The 15,602-nt window shown below is 51.4% G+C and overlaps 1 non-coding gene across 1 annotated transcript; it reads left to right on the top strand.

Moving 5' to 3' along the window:
- Positions 1-4,307: 4,307 nt before the first annotated feature.
- Positions 4,308-4,499, top strand: LOC120026518. Its single transcript, XR_005473096.1, has one exon. It is a non-coding gene; the product is annotated as a U2 spliceosomal RNA (small nuclear RNA).
- Positions 4,500-15,602: the final 11,103 nt, after the last annotated feature.

Here is a 15,602-nt window from a genome sequence, read left to right on the forward strand (position 1 = left end):
ACAAAAGAGGGTAGCCTCTACAGCTAAGAAGACCCTGGAGGAAACAGGGGAGCCTTCTGACTTCGGGGAAGCACGGCGGAGGAAGAAGAAGAAGAGGATCTCCATCGAGCTGGGAGAGGGGAAGAGCGGGATGGAAGAAAGTGCCACTGAGGTGGTCCCACCGTCGTCGACAGGCTCATCCATCCAACTCATCCAGAAGGATGTAGACCTGGAGACCAATGTGCTGGTGAAGCCTGCTGGAGATGGGGTGTCTCAGGAAATTTCTGGGACTCCGGGACCCCCCATCCCCAACCCTTTCCCCTTGTCTTGGGTTTCCCAGGGGGGAGGGGTGTGGGTGGGGCGACCTCGGAGAGTGAGGGTCAAGAGCCCTCGTACATGGGTGTACAAGTGTTAGGGGGGATGATCAGTGACGCCAAGGGGGATCCCCTGTCGTCACAGGACTCAGTTCTCCCGCTTCTCACTATGGAGGTGATCCAGTCGTCCCCTGCACTGTTTCTGCCATCAGGGGATGGGGTGTCTCAGGCTATTTCTGGGACGCCGGGACCCCCCATCCCCAACCCCTTCCCCGTGTCTTGGGGTTCTCAGGGTGGGGATACGGGGAGTGGGAGAGTTGGGGGAGCCTCCGAAGCTGCTGGAGTAGGATCCCTGTCCGATGAGGACCTGTACACACCGGACAGAGTAAGTGCATGATTTCTGTATAAGGATGTTTTTTTTTTCTTTTAGTTTGGGTAAATGGCGAACATTAAAATAATGACAATGAATGTTCGCGGTCTAAGGGACCCTATAAAAAGAAGGGCCGTTTTTAGTTGTTTGTCCAACATAGGTTTTACTTTTTGTTTTTTGCAGGAGGTGCATTTGAGAGATGGGGGGGATGTGGAGCGTTTAAAAAAAGGGAAGTCAGTGTGGAGTGTGGGGGGAGTCCACTCAGCAGGGGTTGGGATTTTGTTTGGCCCAAGGGAGGTGAAGGTAGAGGGAACACACGTAGCGATGCAGGGGAGGGTTTTGGGGGTAGACGTAGTATTAGGGGATTTTAGACTAAGGGTTATAGGGGTATACGGGCCACAGACAGTGCCAGAGAGAAGGGAGATGGTGGAGCTTCTGGCACCTCTGTGTACCACAAACAGGGTTTTGGTAGTGGGAGGGGATTTTAATGTAGATTGACGGGTAGCAGATGGTAGTGTAGGGGCCATCACCGGACTTATGGCAAGCCATGGTCTGGTGGATGGCGGCCTTAACACTGCTCCGGCGCTGGCGGGCCCCACGTGGCGTAACTCCTGGGGGGTTGTGCGGAGGCTGGACTACGTTTTTCTACCCAAATCCCTGGGGCTTTTGTCTGGGCGTTTGCTGCCTGTGTTTTTCTCAGATCACGACGGGGGTCAAAGCGCCTGTCTGCCTTTTCGGTAGGGGGTACTGGAACCTCGACCGGGATATCCTGGAGGAGCGAGTTTGTCAACACTTTCTGTTTTTTTTTCGGGGGCTTAAGGGTCTCCGACCTATGTGGGGAGGGGTGTTATAGTGGTGGGAGATAGCCAAAGTCAGGATTAGGGTTTTTATTAGTGGTTTTTGTAACAGGAAGGTGAGAGAAGGGAGGTGGAGCAGCTCCAACGTTTACTTGAGCTCGAGTACGAGGCTGGCAACCTCGGAAGCTCGATGGACGTTGAGCGTACCACCAGCCTCAAGGCTCAACTCAGGGAGGTGCATGAGAGGAAGGTCTGTGCTTTCCTGCAGCGTGCACACTGAGTTCATAGAGCAGAATGAGACCTGCTCTGCAGTGTTTTTTAAATTAGTTAGTGAAAAGCAGGCAAGACAGTTTTTTTATGGGGTGAGGGATAGACAGGGTAGGATAGTCAGGGAGCCGGCGCAGATGGTCAGGGTGGCAACTGACCATTTCCGGGGGGGTTTCCAGGATAGGGTAGTAGAGGAAGAGCAGGGTACCATGTTCTTAGAACACTTGTCCCGGCGTGTGCCAGAGGACATTAGAAAGGCGATGGAGGCCCCGATAACACTAGAGGAGGTGGAGAACGCCCTCAAGAGGATGGGGAAAGGGAAGGTGCCTGGAATGGATGGTCCTGACGGCCGTTCTCGAGACTGGAGTCCCGGGCAGGTCAATGGCTGTAGGCGTGCTGTCCCTCCTCTACAAGAAGGGAGACACCGCCGACCTTAGCAACTGGCGGCCTTTGACCATGCTGTGCGTAGATTATAAGATAGTAGATAAGGTCATGGCAGACCGTTTGCGCACAGCCCTTCCCTACGTTGTCCATGAGGATCAAACGTGTGGGGTGGAAGGCCGTTTCATTAGGTGGAACCTCCAACTGATCAGGGACCATCGCCTGGGTTGAGGATAGAAGACTACCTTTAATGGTAGCGGCGCTTGACTAGGCAAAGGCTTTTGATCGCGTCAGTAGGGCTTTTCTTTTCAGAGTGTTAGGTAGGTTAGGGTTTAGCGATCGCTTTATAAAGTGGATCGAGATTTTGTATGTGGGAGCGGGGTGGGCATTAACAGCCATCTGGGTGACGTGTTTGGCCTCTCTTCAGGGGTCAGGCAGGGATGCCCGCTCTCGGCACTCCTTTTCGTGCTCTATATGGAGCCCCTGGCGGCTGCCATTAGGGCTGACGTAGGGGTGGAGGGTTTGCTGGTCCCTGGGAGCGACGGTTTGCGTGTTAAGGTGACACAGTACGCCGATGACACCACCTTGCTTTTGTGCAAGGACTCGTGCCTGCTAAGGTCTCTGGCCATAATTGGAGACTTTACCCGCGCGTCGGGAGCAGTCCTTAACAGATGACTTGGCGAGGTTAAGTATTTCGGCAGATGGCAGGACGGACGTGCCCGGAGGGCTATCTCTCTGTAATGGGGCCCTGAGGATTCTTGGGGTCCACTTTGAGACCTTCGGCTGCGCGACACTGAACTGGAACATGAGGGTTGCTGTGGTTCAGAGGAAGCTGGCAATGTGGAATGCCAGATCCTTGTCTTTCTTGGGCAAGGTCCTGGTCCTGAAGGTGGATGTACTGCCATCCCTTCTGTACTTGGCATACATCTATCCATTGCCAGCGAGCATGAGGAGGGGGCTAGTAAGGCTCGTGTTTCAGGTATGAGTATGTCGCCAGGGCTCGCATGCTCTCAACCATCGGGGAGGGTGGGAGGGGAGTTCCACACTTCCCACTCAAGCTGGACTCGATTTTTGTTTTGTTTTTGTTGAATGAGCTCGCTAATCTGGTGATTCATCCCTCCGGTTACTTCCGGCGGGTGTTTTTCTCGTACCAGGCGATGAGCGTAATGGTGTGGTCCAACACGGGTCCTCGGGCTGAACAGCTGCCGTGGCACTTCAGCCATGCGGCGAAGTGGCTGCGCGCGCATCCCGAGGTTGAAGTCGCCCGAGTAGGTTTGGATCACGGACACCTGTACGAGGAGGTTAGACGGAGCGTTTGTGCGGCCCCTGTGGTGGGGACCCCTGCTGTGGTCTGGGAAAACATACAGGTGCGGGGCTTGGACAATCGCCTCAAGGATCTAAACTGGTTAAGCCTCCACAAGTACTTGCCGGTAAGATCCATCATGTACCGGCATAGCTTGGCTCGATCCCCTCAGTGTCCGAGACCAACTTGCGTTGGGGAGGAGACGACACGTCACATGTACTGGTACTGTGCCTTCACTGGAGTAATGTGGGCCAGGGCACAGTGTTTACTAGGTAGAGTTAAGGGGGATTTTGTTTTAACATGGGCTAGGGTGGAGAGAGGAATAGGGAGAGCAGGAGGGGTAAGTAGGGACCGTTTATTGTTGTGGCTGATCATCAGCCTTTTTAAACAAGGGCTGTAGGATGCCAGGCAAGTCGGGGGCAAACTGTGGGGTGGAGGGAATAGTGAGGAGAGTGGAGGGAGATTTGAGAGGGAGGATAAGGAGGGAGGAGAGGAAGTGGGGCCACCATGCCGCCCTAGAGCGGTGGAAAGGGGGGCTAGGGCGGGTCAGATAGGTGAGTCCTAGAAGTTAGGTTTGGTAGGCTGTTGTGGGATTTTGATGTTTTATGTTTATTGATGTATTGTGGTTTTTGTTCGCTGCGGTCCCCTGCAAAAGAATGACGGTCATGCGCATGTTGAACACCAATACCCTGTGTTTATGAGCCATAAAAAATGATGTTTCCATGTACCATAAACTGTCAGTCGGTTGGAAAAATGTTTTTGACGTGCTGATTTTTCAACTGTGAAATAGATTATGGTGTATGTGATGATGTGGTGTGTACAACGTTTTGAAAACCAGTGGCTTGTTTGTTATGAAAATGGTTTGTATGGGTATGTTATAAATGTGTGAATTGTTCACCGTTTGAATGTATGAAAGGAAGAATAAAAACTTTGAATCTGTTCTTATCAGTTTAATATCTGATACGTCCCCCATCGGGGGACTACATATTAAATTGATTTTTCGAACAGGGAGTCGGAAATGGGGCTTGCTCCGTCCGCTCCACGCGTCGACCCGGTATTGCAGTACCTCCGGGAACAGTGCAACACATGTCTCCCGTTGTCAAGGAAATAAAATACACAAAGCTATGTAAACAGCTGGCGGCAGAAGAAAAGGAAAGAAAAAAGAAGAAACATCCAAAGTGAAAGTAGGGCGAAGCGCTCTTCATGGGTTCCCCCGTTTCCCGCCATTTTACAAAAAACATTTGTGGCCTGCTGGAGGTCATTTTGCAGGGCTCTGGCAGTGCTACTCCTTGCACAAAGGCGGAGGTAGCGGTCCTGCTGCTGGGTTGTTGCCCTCCTACGGCCTCCTCCACGTCTCCTGATGTACTGGCCTGTCTCCTGGTAGCGCCTCCATGCTCTGGACACTACGCTGACAGACACAGCAAACCTTTTTGCCACAGCTCGCATTGATGTGCCCTCCTGGATGAGCTGCACTACCTGAGCCACTTGTGTGGGTTGTAGACTCCGTCTCATGCTACCACTAGAGTGAAAGCACCGCCAGCATTCAAAAGTGACCAAAACATCAGCCAGGAAGCATAGGAACTGAGAAGTGGTGTGTGGTCACCACCTGCAGAACCATTCCTTTTTTGGGGGTGTCTTACTAATTGCCTATAATTTCCACCTTTTGTCTATTCCATTTGCACAACAGCATGTGAAATTGATTGTCAATCAGTGTTGCTTCCTAAGTGGACAGTTTGATTTCACAGAAGTGTGATTGACTTGGAGTTACATTGTGTTGTTTAAGTGTTCCCTTTATTTTTTTGAGCAGTGTATTTAATGTGTATAGCCCTGAAAGCCTATGCAAGTACCAGTGCATATCTATGGGCCTTTTGGCATTTGGGAAATTACGACCTTGTTTAGGGATAGGTCGTTTGGCATTTGTGGAAGTGCCATTCTGGCATGTGTCATCTGAGCCTGTGGCCTCCAAGGGCAGTGCACTATGAATTGAAACCCAGTCATAGTGCCTCTTTTCAGGCATAACAAGTAATGTCTAAAGCCCTAAAAGGAATATGAAAGTAGCAGGGCAAACCTCTGTTTTGAGTGGATTTTGGTCCCTGTCATGTCAACATATGTGCCTCTGTATGAGAGGCCTTTTTTGCTCCAAAGGGCATAAAATTACTAACTGTATCCCATTCAGAGTGACTATTTTCAGGCATAACAAGTCATGTCTATAGCCCTAAAAAGAATATGAAAGTAGCAGGGCAGAGCTATGGGCCTTGGGCATGGCTGGTTAACAGGCCTGGGGGGAAAAAAATCCGAGCACCCCACAGGGGTCTCGAACTCCGATGGCACGTCTAGCGCTCTACACTCTGGGCCAACCACACTTATGTGAGTATAGAGGCAACGAGGTGAGCTTTATCTTTCAATTTCCCTCCAGTCCAATTAACTATGACACAGCCCCGCCCATGCCACGCCTGTATCCACACCTGGTGATAATTAGGACCTTGTTTAGGGGAAGGTTAATTTGGTGGAAGCAAACAAACATACATGCAGGAAGGCAGGAGAGAGAAGCAAGCTATGAACAGCAAACGGAAACGACATGACTGTGGACTTTGTACCAAGACGCATATCACGCGGATAGACAAACATTTAAAGACTGTCCATTGACTTAAGCCCAAAACTTTAGAATGGAATCATGCTGTGCAATGTAGCCGGATTTCGACTGAGATACAGCAGCCCTACTCAGGGAAGTGTATGGAGCCTAACAACAGCGTTGGAAGTGAGTTGTCCGCAGAGCAGCAGCTGAGTGGCGAGAGTGAGCAGGCGGCGGTGCAGTCAACCAGTCATATCGGTGGTGAACTATGCTCGGAACCGAGGGAGCAATGCTGCGTCGTGTCGCCTTCCACCGAGAGCGATAAGGACGGCGGTGTGTCGTCCAGAATTGAAGGTTGAAGCAATGCCATTTTGAATGAATATGATACCTATATTAAGGGTATTAACCCTTCAGTTAAAAGAATTGACAATAGTCGCACCAGTCTGTCCCGAGTACGGGAATTCCTCCGCATTATGTCAGAGGGAAAATCCGATGAAGGACTGTGTTTTCTGGACAACTACATGCGTGTGTATGAGTGGTATCGGACATGTGAAGGCCGTGGTTTGGCACCATCCACGTTAAAAATATATACGATCAGATGTTCGAAGTTTCCTGAATTATCTTATTCAGTTCCGGCCGAATAGTCTGCAAGCTAAAGTCAGTGTAATTCGAAAATTGTTACTCTGCTTAGCAAAGAGACAGGGATTCTAGGCAGAGCCAGGCAACGCACATGGCACAATTTCGCAGACTTGCGGAGTTAAAACGATTTGTGGAGCTAAGTAATGAATCTATTCCTTCTGTTCTCAGTAGGCTGGAAGTCCGAGCCACCTCCTCTGACAGACGTAGGTTTGCGGCTCTCATGTCCAGCCGGTTGGCAATTTTTAATGGCACTCGACGATCCCCAGTCACCATGTTCAGTGAGAGTGATTTCACTGAAATAACCCCGGAAAGTGGGGTTTCAGATGTGCGTTGCAAGCCACAAAACTAACTACAGCTTCGGGGAGTGCAGAATTGTTCTGAGGAGGAATACACTTGGCTTCAACGATTCCATCAGATCAGGCCTCATCTGAGTGGAATGACCCCAGATACAACACTCTTCTTTTTCACATCCTGCGGTAAACCATACGGTAATCTCTGTGATTATGTGGGTCAGATATTTGCAGAGTTTGGCATTGGAAGGAAAGTGACATTTGGTACAATTCGACGAAGCATTGCAACATTAAACTTTAATCATGGGTCGCTTACAGACCGTGGAACTGTGGCTGACCATATGTGTCACTCTCTGGAAACGCAGGCACGTTACTACCGTTACCATAATTTGCCTCGTAACGCCAGCCAGGCTTGGATACTAATTGAGGGACAAATAAATCCATGATTCACTGTTAAATAAATAACATTTATTTGAAATTCACCCTTGTCTTTGTGTATCAATTTTTTTATGAGAAGTTTGTACTTAGAATAATTTAAAACATATGCATCTGGTAACCCAAAAATAAAACCAGGTGCACGGAGTGGGCACTGTCACTTTTTCGACCAATTTCTGAAATATTAAAATAATGATTAAAAATACTTCCCGAGGGGCTAGAGGTCCCTCTCTCGTGAGAGAGTAAAAAAGTAAAAAAAGTTTGCATCCATAGGAATCTATTGGACTGGCAATTCCCACTTTCTTCCCAAAATTTAAAACGTTTTATTGAAAAACGGTTTTAATGAGAAATGCTCATATGTGTGCCCTTTCGTGCAAAAAAAAACCTAATCCAGATTGGAATTGTACTTTTTGAGTTATTAATGGTTTAATATATTTAGTGTCCATAAACCTTTGTCCTCAAATTCGGAGCGCATTGAAATCTAGCGATTGACACGACTTTTGTCGATAATTCAGCCTGTCCAGGGATGACACACTCCCTGGTGGGTGGACCAGACATGTACCGGCGCGATATCAGAAACCTGGTTTTTGACAACAAGAGTTCCATGTCCTAGAGAGACGGGGGTGGTGCCAAACTGCTCTGCCCGATTATAAAATGAGAAACGGACACTTTTGAGGGATATGAGCTCCTCGGAACCATGGACCTTTTCCCGCAAGCGACCGATTTAGGGTGTTTTCCCAACCCTTTGGTGCCCGATTTGTCCTAACTTTTGATCCAAGTGTCCCAGCTTGGTGGTGGGAGGATATTGAGCTCTGTCCTAGCTATCACCTTGTGGGTTTGGGTCATCAATGACCATGGTTTCCTGTCCTATGAAGGTGTCCAACCCTTCGGCGACCTATTGGTGGTTGTTTAGCCCCGGTAAGGGCTGACTCTCCAGTCCTGTCTCTATCTTAGTTCACGTTGGGTCTCCATGGTTCTCTGTTGTCCAGCGAGTTAAAGTTCTTCTGACCGATTTGCATTCGTCTTCCACCTGGGAGGGCCCCTGTCGGCCGGCCTCTGGCCGGTGTTCAGACGGTGTGTTCCTCCTGCCCCATGTGGATTTGCCTCTATCGGGGGAGCCCCTTTCGGAGACGGTTTACCCCCTATTTCGATCCGCTCCAGCCGCGCCCTGTCCGTGCGAGATCCAGCCGACCTGTCTGACCTAGTGGCCCTACATTGGTGTTCCGGTGCGGGGAGTGACACACCCAGGCAGTGATGCATAAGGTGATGGTCATCCCGCAACGCACCTGCGCCAGAGACACAATTTCTCAAACCCTGTCTTCACAAATACCTTCCCATACTGACCCAAGTGGTCTGGTTATGGTTGTGGTTCCGCTGGTTCAGTTGGTGGCGTTCCGAATTAACCCTCCGGCTAGACAAGAGACCTCTCGAGCGGCGCCCCGGCACCTGTGGCTCCGGCCATGGGCAGTTCAGGGCCTCCCGCTGGGCGCACGGTGGATTGCACCAGGGCCTCCTCCCTGGTTGTTCTTTGCTTAGTGCGCCCAGGTACAACATCTAAGTTGTGAGTGGCTACCTGGTTGATCCTGCCAGTAGCATATGCTTCTCTCAAAGATTAAGCCATGCAAGTCTAAGTACACACGGCCGGTACAGTGAAACTGCAATTGGCTCAATAAATCAGTTATCTGCCCTATCGTAGTCGGGTTTGGATGGTTTAGTTATTGTTCAGATATTCGAATCAACTAGCCCTGAAAATGGATGGCGCTGGAGCGTCGGGCCCATACCCGGCAATGAGAGCCTCGAGGGCTATGCCGCGACGAGTAGGAGGGCCGCCGCGGTGAGCACGGAAGCCTAGGGCGCGGGCCTAAGTGGAGAAGGGTTCCATGTGAACAGCAGTTGAACATGGGTCAGTCGGTCCTAAGAGATGGGCGAACGCCGTTCGGAAGGGAGGGGCGATGGCCTCCGTCGCCCCCGGCCGATCGAAAGGGAGTCGGGTTCAGATCCCCGAATGGCGGAGATGGGCGCCGAGAGGCGTCCAGTGCGGTAACGTGACCGATCCCGGAGAAGCTGGCGGGAGACCCGGGGAGAGTTCTCTTTTCTTTGTGAAGGGCAGGGCGCCCTGGAATGGGTTCGCCCCGAGAGGGGCCCAAGCCCTGGCAAGCGTTGCGGTTCCGGCGGCGTCCAGGGAGCTCTCGCTGGCCCTTGAAAATCCGGGGGAGAGGGTGTAAATCTCGCGCCGGGCCGTACCCATATCCGCAGCAGGTCTCCAAGGTGAACAGCCTTTGGCATGTTAGAACAATGTATGAAAGGGAAGAGGAAGGGGCACTCGACAGACAGCGAGAGGGGGGAGGGGGTGGACAAGCGAGCGATGGGGGTGGGAGAAACCTCGGTGTCCTCGCTGGTTTCCCCAGCCTCTCAACAACTGGTGGATTATGATGCACCAAACAAGGGTGAGGAGGGGTCGCAGTTCCTGATTGGGGACAGATTCCCCTGTTCTCTACCCAACCAGCTACGGGGCTGGGGAAGTGGAGGAGTGTGGGGGTCAACCCAGGATGCAGGGCACTCCGGTGCCAAACACCATTCCTGCATCCTGGATTGGCGAGATGGAGGAAGACGGGGGACGTCGGGAGAAGAGATGGCGTCCCCGCCCGTGGAGATGGAGCAGGGGAGCATCAGGTGAGCCTCCTGTTTTTGTTTTCAGTTGGGCTTAGTATTTGAGTGATGGTATTTCGTTTGGTTTTATTTAAAAAAAATTCAAGATGTCTGATTACTTTTGTTAGTTTAAATGTAAGAGGGTTAAGGAATTTTGTTAAGAGGAGGGCGGTTTTTAGTTATTTAGAAGGAGTGATTTTTGTTTTTTTACAAGAGGTTCACCTGAGGGATGGTGGGGATATTTGTAAGTTTAAGAGGGAGTGGGACAAGGGAGAATCTTTTTGGGGTATAGGAGGGGTGCACTCAACAGGGGTAGGGATCTTGTTTGGGAATAGGGAGGTTAAAGTAGAGAGCACTTTTGTTGTAATACAGGGGAGAGTTTTGGGGGTAGGTGTCACATATAGGGATATTAGATATAGGTTATTTGGGGTGTATGGGCCACAGGTGGCGGCAGACAGGAGGGAGATGGTGGACTGTCTGGCGCCCCTGTGTGTAACAAATAGGCACTTGGTGATAGGAGGGGATTTTAATATAGATTTAGGGGTAGGAGGGGATAGTAGTGTAAGCGCCATCACCGGGCTAATGGCTTACCATGGTCGGGTTGATGGTGGCCTGCACACTACTCCGACAATGGCCGGTCCTACATGGCGCAACTCCAGGGGGGTTGCGCGGAGGCTCGACTACATTTTTGTATCCAGGTCTTTGGGTCAGTTGACTGGACGGCTGTTGCCTGTTTTCTTTTCAGATCACGACGGGGTGCTCCTGCAGGTGGGGTCGCCAGTCTGCCCCTTCGGTAGGGGTACTGGAAATTAGATTGGGATCTACTAGATGAGCAAGTTTTTGTCAATGGCGTTACAGGGGTGTTTCGGGGGCTTGAAGGCCTCCGGCCCATGTGTGAGGGGGTGTTAGAGTGGTGGGATATAGTAAAGGTAAGGATTAGGGCCTTTATTATAGGATATAATAAGAGGGAAAAAAGGGAGGAAAGGAGGGAGGTGGATCATATCCAAAGGTTGCTCGAACTCGAGTACGAGGCAGGCAACCTCGGCGGGTCGATTGACTGGGAGAGATCCACAGCCCTGAAGGCGCAGCTCAGGGAGCTGCAGGAGCAGAAGGCTCGAGCTTTCCTGGAGCGTGCACATAGTGGCTTTTTAAAACACAACGAGACTTGTTCCGCCATGTTCTTTAAGTCGGTTAGGAGCAGACAGAGTAGGAAGGTAATGTATGGGGTTAGGGAAGAAAATGAGAGTAGTGAGTAAACCAGAGGATATGGTCAGGGGGACAACTGACCATTTCCGAGGGTTATTTAAGGAAAGGGATGAAGATTTAGAGCAGGGAAATGTGTTTTTAGAACACCTGTCCCGGAGATTGCCGGAGGACGTTAGAGAAGCGATGGAGGCTCAGATCTCCCTCGAAGAGGTTGAGAGCGCCCTCAGGAGGATCGGAAAAGGGAAGGTGCCTGGGATGGATGGGCTACCGGCCGAGTTTTACCTCAAGTTTTGGGGTATACTTGGACCGGTGGTACTAGAAGTCTTGAAGGCCATCCTCGAGACAGGTCACACACTAAGTCTTCCGTCAAGTTGAGGATTCTCGGGGTCCATTTTGAGACCTCCGGCTCAGCGACACTGAACTGGAATATGGGTATCGCAGAGGTACAGAGGAAGCTAGCGATGTGGAGGGCTAGGTCTTTGTCCTTTATAGGCAAGGTCCTGGTTCTCAAGGTGGATGTATTGCCGTCTCTTTTGTATTTGGCGTACATCTACCCATTGCCGGCTTGTCTGAGGAGGCCTCTAGTGAGGCTTGTGTTTCAGTTCATGTGGGGTGGCAGGTACGAGTGGGTCGCCAGGGCACGCATGCTCTGTCCCATCGGGAAGGGAGGTACCACATCTCCCCCTCAAGCTGGACGCAATTTTTGTTTCTTTCTTGTTGGCGGAGCTTGCTCATCCAGTGATACACCCGTCCGGGTACCTCCTGCGGGTGTTCTTCTCGTACCAGGCGAGAAGCGTAATGGTGTGGTCTAACACGGGTCCTCGGACGGAACAGCTGCCGTGGCACTTTGGCCATGCGGCCAAGTGGCTGCGTGCGCACCCCGAGGTTGAAGTTGCCCGAGTAGGTTTAGATCACAGGCACCTGTACGAGGAGGTTAGTAGGGCAGGGAGTCCGGCGCCTGTAGTGGGTATCTCGGCAGTGGTCTGGGAGGGAGTGCAGGCGCGGGGCCTGGACAACAGGCTCAAGGACCTGAATTGGTTGAGCCTTCACAAGTGCTTGCCGGTACGTTCCATCATGTACCGGCCTAGTTTGGCGCAATCCCCCACCTGTCCAAGATCCTCTTGTGGCAGGGAGGAGACTGTGCGCCATGCCTTTTGGGACTGTGCCTTTGCCGGAGTAGTATGGGCTAGGGCATGGGTGCTGATAGGAATGGTAAGAGGGGATTTTGTGTTAACGTGGGCAAGGTTAGAGAGAGGTGTCGGGAGAGCGAGGGGAACGGATAGGGATAGGTTTCTGCTCTGGCTTCTCATGAGTCTCTTTAAACAGGCGGGTGCAGGGGTCAATTTGTGGGTTATCGCTTCTCGGCCTTTTGGCTAAGATCAGGTTGGGTACCGAGATGCCATAACACTCTTAATTAAAAGCCGATGGCCGGAGGGCAGGATCAACAGTCAGCCAGAGGGGCTGGACTGCGCAATACGTTGCAGTTCGTTTGGAAGAACAAGGGCAAGCAAATTGGGAATAGAGAATGGTACATCAGGATGGTGATCATTGAAGGGTTAAAGGTGGACCCAGGGCACGTTTACTGCTTGCAGCGGAACATGGCGGCGGAGGGCTACGACCTGTCTCTAAATAGTGAGAACTTGTACAGGCGGTGTATGGACACCTGCAAAGAGAAGGCAGCCAGTGAGCCGTTCTCAAACTTCCAGGTCCTCCCCTTGTGCCGGTTGGATTTAAAGATCATCACCGTGCACATTTACAACCCCTACGTGGGGGATGACAGCATCGGCGCTTTCCTAGGCCGGTTTGGGAAAGTGAGTCCCAGGGTGCGGTACCTACGGGACGGGTATGGAATCTGGTCAGGGAGGAGACAGTACCGTGTCGCGCTCTACAGGGATCCGGAAGGAGTCGATAAGTTGGTTCACCGACCAGCCTATTTCTCCATTGGAGCAGACCGGGGGTACCTGTTTTATTCAGGCCAACCAAGTTTTTGTAGACACTGCCGTAGCTTCGGTCATTTGGCCACGGGGTGCAACCTGCTGAAGTGCAGAAACCAGGTCACGGGGCAGCCAACTGCAGGGAGGCTCGAATCTGCAGTGACTGCGGGAAGCAGGGCCACTTGTTTAAAGACTGTCCAAATAGACAACGGACCTATGCAGAGGCAGCCGGCGATGGCCCCGAGGAAGGTGCTGCGGGATCTCCCCTCCGGCCAATAGAGGTTCTTGAGGAAATTCGAGCGGCGGCAGCGGAGGTGGCGAAAGCCCCAGGGGAAAGTGCAGGAAAGGAGGTCCGTCCGAAGGGGACTGAGGAGGAGCTGCTGACGGGAGCTTGGGAGGATAGTCTGCTGAGTGAGATGTCAGACGATTTGGCTACCCGAACCCCTATGCGGAAGATGAGGTCGTCTTTGGCTGGCGGGTCGACTGGATCGGCATCTTCAGACAATGGAGAGTCCAGGAAGGTGTACAAGGGGAAAAGAAAGAAGAGGAGGAGGGTCACTGACCGGGTGGTGGTGGAAAAGCAACCTCCAACCGGTTTACAGTGCTGAACCCTGATACCGGGGATGAAGGGTCAGATGTGGGGGCTGAGAACCAGGATCCAGTTGTTTTGAAGGTTCCTGCATCGGCGGCCTCTGAAGCCTCGTGGGGGGGTCTGAGGAGCAGGTCCATGGGCCCTGTTTGGTTCCTGCGCTTCCTGGAACAGGCACCTCGGAGATGGACACCAATCCTGAGGAGGCTTCAATGGACTGTGCACAGGTACTGTCCGGGGGAGACCACTCTTCCAGTCCTGGGGAAGCATCGCACCCCATCGCACTCCTCTGGGGTGGGGATTTTGTTTGGGGATAGGGACTTTTGTGTGGTGGGTTCCTTTTCTGTCATAGAGGGGAGAATTTTAGTGGTTGATGCAGACTGAAGTTTCGTTTTATTAACATTTATGCACCTGCTGAACCTCGAGGTAGCAAATATATTTTTTGGGCTCTGCCAGATGTTTGCGTTACTAACTGAACTGTGGTTTTGGGCGGGGATTTCAATGTCTCTTTTGAAGGCACTGGGGACTTTAGCCTACCCTATTTGGTTTCTGTGGTTAAAGATTTTTCTTTTAGGGACTCTTTCAGAGTCTGTGACCCCAATGGGGAGGGTATGACATGGGCAAACTCAAGCGGTTCCCGTAGTCGTATAGATTTTATCTTTTTACCTGTATCTGTGCCAATCTCGCAAGTCACTGTGTCTCCGGTCTGGTTTTCTGACCATTGCCAAGTCCAGGTAGTGTTCTCGGTAGACGTGCCGATATTTGGCAGAGGTTTTTGGAAATTAAACTCCAGAATTTTGGCGGATCTTTCTTTTAGGGAGGCTTTTAATTCACATTATGAGATATGGGGGGACCTCAAGCCTTTTTTTGGTTCCCTAGTTGAATGGTGGGAGTGCGTAAAAGCGCAATGTGCGCACCCTGACCATTTCACACTGTGTCGCTAAGGCCCGAGCAGATAGGGAGGGTTTTCAGCAGCTTCAGGGGGAGCTGACTGTCTTGGTTTCAGCTGAGAATAAGGGTGAGGGGAGGGATGTGGAGGGGATGGAGGTTTTAACAAGTAAGTTGGGGCTGTATTTTCAGGGGAAGGCCAGGGACTTTCTCTTTAGGTGTCAAAGAGACAAGTTCGAGTTTGGTGAGGCTAGCAGCTCATATTTTTTAAACAGGTTAAAGCTGCCCGTGCCAAAGCAGTTATTGCTCAGCTGCGAACAGAAGCGGGAGGGATGGTTTCTGACCCAAAGGGGATGGTGGAAGCAGCGTCCTCTTTCTACCAAGAATCATTCAGGGAGAAGGACATAGATGGTTCGAAAGAGCGTGTTTTTGGAGGGATTTTGAGGAAAAAGGTTCCCCCAGAGGCAGCCTCTGATCTCGACCACCCTTTCGAGCTTGCGGAGGTTGAGGCTGCTTTGCGGGGTTTACCAAGCAACAAGGTGCCAGGTTACGATGGGCTTCCTCGGGAGTTTTATGTTACCTTTTGGGAGATTTTGGGCAAAGATTTTCTTTCGGTAATTAAAGCGGTGTATGATTCAGGGCTCCTGGGGTCTTCAATGAGGGAGGGGGTCTTGACGCTGCTCTTCAAGAAAGGGGAAAGGGATAACCTGGGGAATTACAGGCCCATTACGCTATTGTGTGCAGACTATAAGGTGGTAGCCCGGTGTCCTAGCGGGCCGCCTAAGGAAGGTTCTGCCCCATGTCATACATGAGGACCAGACCTGTGGGGTGGAGGGGAGGTCCATACATTGGAACCTGAGTTGGGTGAGAGACTGTATTGCTTGGGCCCAGGACAGAGGGGTGCACCTCATGTTGGTGGGCTTAGACATGGAAAAAGCTTTTGATAAGGTGCACCATGGGTTCCTTGTTTCAGTTTTGGAAAGGATGGG

This window comes from Salvelinus namaycush, chromosome 31 (assembly GCF_016432855.1).
Source record: "Salvelinus namaycush isolate Seneca chromosome 31, SaNama_1.0, whole genome shotgun sequence".
NCBI classification, from domain to species: domain Eukaryota; kingdom Metazoa; phylum Chordata; class Actinopteri; order Salmoniformes; family Salmonidae; genus Salvelinus; species Salvelinus namaycush.